We start from the raw sequence: 6,963 nt of genomic DNA on the forward strand, positions 1-6,963 counted from the left end.
TGGAGTTTTTCTGCGCACGGACACAGGAATCCACAGTCGGACTTTTCAAGACGCGTGCAGAAACTCCCTCCGCTTTTAATCATCTCATGAATTGTTATGATTTAATATTATTAAATGGTAGAAAGTATGAAATATTATTTAGGGCCTATATGTTTAGAGTCAGTTCTGCGCTTCAAGTTTCATGTTTAAAAAACCATGTTTAAAAAAATAACTTAGAAAATTTGAAATATTATATATATTTTTAGAGTCAGAACGGTGGAGTTTTTCTGCGCACGGACGCAGGGAATCCACAGTCGGACTTTCGGCGCACGTGCGCTGAAACTCCCCTCCGTATATAGCTCCGGTGGAGTAATTCTGCGACGGTCGCAGGGAAGCCACGCAGACGGATTTTCGGTATGCGATTTAATCATCTCATGAATTGTTATGCTTTAATATTATTAAATGGTAGAAAGTATGAAATATAATTTCAAACTTTCAAACTCAGAAATTGGAGTGGTAAACATTATTAACAATATTAAAAATGGGCGCAAACCCTCCGATTTTGGAGTTTTTGCGTAGCATCTGATTCGGAGTTTTTGCGTAGCATCTGGAAAAGCTCCGAAATTGGAGTAGTAAACATTATTAACAATATTTAAAACGCACGCAAACCCTCCGATTTTTTGAGTTTTTGCGCCCCCGCATAAAACCTGCATGCACGCTTTTTTGCGTACCTTCGCAATAATTAATAATGTTAACGTTTAATTTTTTAACGTGCGCCGAAAATCCGTCAGTGGATTGCCTGCGACCGTGCGCAGAAATACTCCACCGTATTAAAATAAACTCTAAAAATGTATACATTTCATACTTTCTAAGTTATTCTTTTTAAACACGAGACATTTGATGCGCAGAACCGTAACTTCTGACTCTAAAAATATAGGCCTAAATAATATTTCTTACTTTCTACCCTTTTTATCTTATCACTTATTAAACATTCTAGGGTAGGCAAATATTAAATCATAACAATTCAAGAAAAACGTGCGCCGAAAATCCGTCAGTGGATTCCCTGCGACCGTGCGCAGAAATACTCCACCGTATTAAAAATTATAGAACTAACTTCATGAAATAAATCATTAAGGTAAACAGGTGCCATATTATTCAAAACTTTGTACATCATTATTATATAAAATTCGAAATTGGAGTAGAAACATATAGGCCCTAAATAATATTTCTTACTAAAGTTACTTTATACCATTTAATAATATTTAATAATATTAAATCATAACAATTCATGACATGATTAAATCGCGCAAAAATCCGTCTCAGGATTACCTGCGACCGTCATGCAGAATTACTCCACCGAGCTATATACGGAGGAAGTTTCTGCAAGACGATGCCGAAGTCCGACTGTGGATTCCCTGCGACCGTGCGCAGAAAAACTCCACCGTTCTGACTCTAAAAATATATATAATATTTCTTACTTTCTAAGTTATTTTTTTAAACATGGTTTTTTTAACATGAAACTTGATGCCACCGCTGTTTATTTTATGCGTAAAAATCCGCAACTTAGTTGTACCGAAGAGCTTAAAACGACTGGTAACGAGACTATGCCCTTGACACAATTAAAGATGGATGCTGGCGGTCTGCACGTAAACAATAGCCGTGGTGGAATAAAAATGCTGCAAAAAGGTGTTAATATTGCAAGAGTAACTACATTTTCGAATCGAAGGTAATTATTTGATCTAAGATATTCTTAAAATGAATCCGGTTTCATCATCAGTGATAAATATTTCCTGAAATTGTACATTACTTTGCACCCAAATTCTGTACTTGTTTCCGGAGTTCTGCACCGTGCTGCAACAAGGCAGTAGCAGCGTGTAGGATTTTCAAATCTTTTGTACTTTACCCATGATTTTGGGCACTTGGTACACCTTCTTTTATATCTGATCTTGTATGCAAGTGAATAAAAACGCTCTCAATAGGCTGAATTAATGAATGGCCCAAGGTTAAAAAATGTCCTTTTTTTTAAAAATAATAAATGATTTCACTATCATGCATGTATATGGCATGCATGTATTTCTGAGTGCTATGCCATGTAAATGGGCAATGATGGCTATGTGTATGTAAACATGTACGTTAGCAAGGCCGTGGATGTACCTAGAAGGATTATATTGCACAGAGATGCGCAATATTAAATATCATGACCGAGCAGCTGGCTTCTGTTGGGTTGAAGTAAGCTTACTGTCTGTGCGTCATTTGATCTAGAACTCGTATCTACTATCCACGATGACACAGTGAGTGTGAACACGGACAGAGATAGAGCATGGAACTATTTAACTACTTCAGTCACTTAATCGTCGCCAATTTTCAAACACATTAAAAAATTCTTTATTAAGTTTAATGTTACAGGGTACCAAATTTATTTTGATGACATATCTGTATCTTCAGAGCAGCCAAAGTTTGCTCATTTTTATTTTATGAGATTAACCATGGCCCCATGCTCACAATTCGCTGATGATGTGTCATTTGAGCAGCTTTTTCGGGTGCTGTACCCATCGTGATCTGCGTTGTTGTTTACTTCGAATTTTCATTGCTAATGTGGTGTTATGCTTGACTGATTCTGACATGATTTGGAGATACATGTAGCTCCAAAGCTCAATCCATAATAATCAATCATTGGTTTCTATATCAGTGGCCTGTATTAAAGATAGACTTCTCGATCAAATGTGTTATGTGTGTGACATGCGTTAGGCCAAAAAAAATTATTGTTTAGCCCTCAACCGTCCGACCCTAAATCCTGAAAAATCAGGGTCGCAATTTTTTTTTTTGAATGATGAATTTTACAGATTTGTTCAAAAACTCAATGTTTTTCACTTAAAAGTAATATTTTATTGAAAGACTAGTCTTTAATTGATGTCTAACAGGTATCCAGAAGTCAAAATTGACAAATGTCCCTAATTGAAGAAGCATTATTTAATATTTGAGAATAAAAAAAAAAAAAGAAATCCGACCGTCCGACCTAAATTTCCCACTTGAGGGCAACACAATAATATTTTTTTTGCCTAATCATGATATTATCATGCAATTCATTTCAAGTAGGCCTACTTCACCCCCATCATCCCAGATTCCCCATCCTAGAAAATGTGGGGCTGTAAGCTGGGTTTACATACATTTTAATTAACAGGAATTAACCTGTTGGTGCACTCTAGGGGTGGAACGTAGCATGTTGGAATATTTCCAACCCTATACAACCCACGGATTGGCAATGGTAGAATGCACCCTGGTAGTCTAGCTTCAATTTGCCGGGAATTTGCTCACCAATAGCTTTTGAGGCTAGAAATTGATGAAGAACGACACCATAATAGCAAGGGTAGTTCGGAAATAATGATGGGGTCATCGCATCAAAACTGTTGCTAAAATTGCACTTCAACTAAATTATAGACTGTTCAAAATAACCAAAAATTACAAGTGCCATCATTTTCCCACATTCCGCGGGATAGGTGGTGACGAAAGTACTCAAAACTCACTAAAAAAACGGCGAGTTGGTGCTCATTGCTTTTTAATAGAAATGATGGACATCAAGATTGTGTTGTTGAAATTGGGAATAGGCAGGCTGCTTTTGCCTGTATGGTCTGTCATTTTGTTCACTTTTCCTCCACGATTCTTCAATTTGTACACTCAAATGCGACAGAAATAAACCCATGTAGGTTTGTCAGTTGAGCATTTTTCTTGTGCAAATGACCTTATACCTGTAAATTTTAAGATCTGTAAAAATTTTCAATTTTTTTCACTTGCTCCATTCATAGTTTTTTTTCCCAAAAAAAAGCACACCTGAGACACAAAAATCTAGGTCAGACAGGCCTGTAGAACAGGGTTTTTTGTCACCTAAACCTAGCTGTAATTTCAGCTTAAGTTATCAAGTTAATCAGTGATCAATTTGTAATTGATATACACAATAACAACTTTCAGTTTAAGCTTATTTACTAATTTTTTTTATTTTCTTTTATTGCTCTATTTTCACAGAAAAGAACATGGATGTTCAAGAGAAACTGGGCGAAGATATGTAGTTCCATTCATGAAGAGTGTTGGTGCTGGTGTACATTGTGACATTGTCATCGCGTGATAACGACACCTCTGGACAAGGATGTTATACAATGATGTGCAAATCATGTTAAATTTGCTTTATTGCTTGGACTTTCTTAAACACAAACAATAATGTTCCAGCTGGTGTTCCCGAGGTCAAAAGGGTTCAGAGGATGCTCGAAGTTGAAATGGTCTCCAATTATATGTCCTATGATAAATCAGAAAATAATAGTTTGCACTATGTACATGTATCCCTATTGTGGCCGCCAGGACAGGTTCATCATCCCCAAGGTACCTGACTGGTACACACAGAGTACCTACACATTACAATGCTGTACTGCAAAAGTCAAGTACCGATGGTGAACCTGTGCAGTATAGGATGTTTTGTTACCTTGGTAACACATCAAAAATTCAAAAAGGACAATACACATCGAGTCTTATTGAGTTCTATAATTTGAAATTGATATCAAAAATAAGAAAGCACCCTAGATAATTAAAAGAACTATTCTCTTTGTCTGATTTCTTGCAAGAAGACCAATAAGGGGCTGAGCAATAATTATCAGCTCCCGGGGGGGGGGTAAAATATCCGAACGGCTCGCCAAAAATCGCTTGCCCCACCCCTTTTCGGCCCACCAAAAATCGCTTGCCCCCCCCTTTCGCTCGCCAAAAATTTCTTGCCCCCAATTTTACCCTCCCCAGGGCTCATAATTATTGCACAGCCCCTAATTTGAGATCATTTTCATAAAAATCAGAACAATTTCATTTTCATTAGACCTATGACGTCACAATGTTACTCTTTTGCTCGTAACTCTATGAAGGTCTAAACAAATTGTTTGATTGGCATAACGTAAAAAATATTAGGGTAGGTCGGTCAGTAATTTCTATTTTGCACACATTTTAAGCTGTAAATTGCGTATGATAAAGGTTGTGGAATTTTTTTAATTAATTAAAATTTCTTTGCAAAAAAAGTAAAAAAAAGTCTAGGGTCGGGCTTATTTCTAGGTCGGTCGGATTACGCCAATCAAACAATTTTTTAGGCCTAACCGTACATCATAGGTATGTCAAAGTGTACTTTTTTCTGAATCTTTATTGCCAGAGGAGGATTACGATAGTGTAGGTTTTGAACAGGATTTGTGTAATTTTAAAATTGACCCTATGTGGAAAGTTCAACGACCTGTTTCTTTTCTTATGACAAAAGCTTTCACCATCCAAATATGCAGTTCAAATTGATGTAGAATACACTATGCATGAAGAAAATTAAATATGTTATGAAAGTGTAACAAACTTCTGGTGAATCCTTACTTTGTCACACTCTGATCAATCATAAACATACACAACCATATTCATATCATATGGCCAGTTATTGGGTAGCCATGGATAGCCGAGTTCAATACTGCAGGACTATTCCAAGCTGGAGAAGCTGTGCAATAACTTAGAGTAATACAGTAGCTTGTGATGGAGTAGCTGTGGAGTAATTCTGAAGTTAGGGCATGGAACTATGGAAGTTACCAGCTTGCAGCCCTGCAGTAACTCTGCTATATATGGGCCACTAAAAAAACTTGGGTAGTACTACTGTCTGTTCAATTAGCTTAGATTCTTGTATTTTTAAGATATTTGAAAAAATAAAAATTTGTGGTCAAAGTCATCAAAAAAATGTGTTAGTATTGTTAGTGTGAGATGTATAGTTTCAGAGATATGTTTACTTTAAAGGGGTATTTCGTGCTCATCGCCCCACTTTTCTACGGTCCAACATCATTCCATAAACCATTTCACAATTCAGGGACTTTGCTACTTCATGAGACATTCCACAAATAAAGTTCGCAACCAGGATCAGCCCCAGAGTTTAGTACGCTTTTTCCACAAGAGCATACTAGGCACCGCCAGGGTTCGAATCCGCAGCCTCTCGCACCATAGTCGAACACCTTATCGATTGAGCTAACTTGACTGCTCCAGACATATTAATTGATAATTAATTTTGGATTTATAAAGCGCCTTTCTCCAGAACTTAGAGGACTCAAAGCGCTGTAATTTCGCTGCAATGGTGAATAATCACAATCAGATCGCATCAACTAGGTTGCTGACTTAACGGCGCACACCAGGGTTCGAATTTGTTTAAAAAATTTGCATAGCAGTTTTTTGGTTAATTCATCATAATCAGGATAAAAAGTGCTATACAAATGCAAAATTGGGTTGCAGTTACTTCAAAATATGGAGCAAACTGCTATGCGATACAGCCGAATTCGAACCCTGGCGCACACCTATCCGCATTTAGATTGTAACATTCACCAATTATCTGTGCAGCTCCCCAAATTCCATTGGGTGAAGGAAGTTTTTGATAACCAAACAACTAATCACCGATTTTTGTGATACAGGAGGAAACCGGAGATCCCGGAGAAAACCTGCAGAGTGAGCATGGAATCGGGATAAACCAAGTGCACATGAGTCCTTGGGCAGCGCTGGGGCTTGAACCCGAGACCTCAGTGGTGCAAAGCGAGGGAACTACCGCTGCGCTTAACTCGCCCTCCCTAGGTGAAGTGGGAAGTGATTTTGGCAGACCTTTTGACAATTGACCACCCTGGGGTAGACATGATTATGGCACCACCCCTAAGCTTTGTCAATAAGCCTACTCAGTGCTGCCGACAAGGGGGTTATGGGGGTGCCTGTAAAAAATAAAGAAAACATAATGGGGCCATAAGGGACTGTTCACAAACATTTGTTAGGGGGGCCTGATGCAAAAAGGGGGCCCTGAAAATTTTTTGACCCTCCTAAGGGGGGCCCTGAAAAAAATGACAAATTTTCCTAGAAAAATTGAGTTAAAATGCTTTTCTATGGGGTTGACCCATAATTTTAATGCCAAAAAGGGGGGGCCTGAAATTTTTGAGGTCTGTATTAAAAGGTGGGGCC

Source organism: Amphiura filiformis, chromosome 7 (assembly GCF_039555335.1).
Source record: "Amphiura filiformis chromosome 7, Afil_fr2py, whole genome shotgun sequence".
Taxonomy (NCBI): Eukaryota; Metazoa; Echinodermata; class Ophiuroidea; order Amphilepidida; family Amphiuridae; genus Amphiura; species Amphiura filiformis.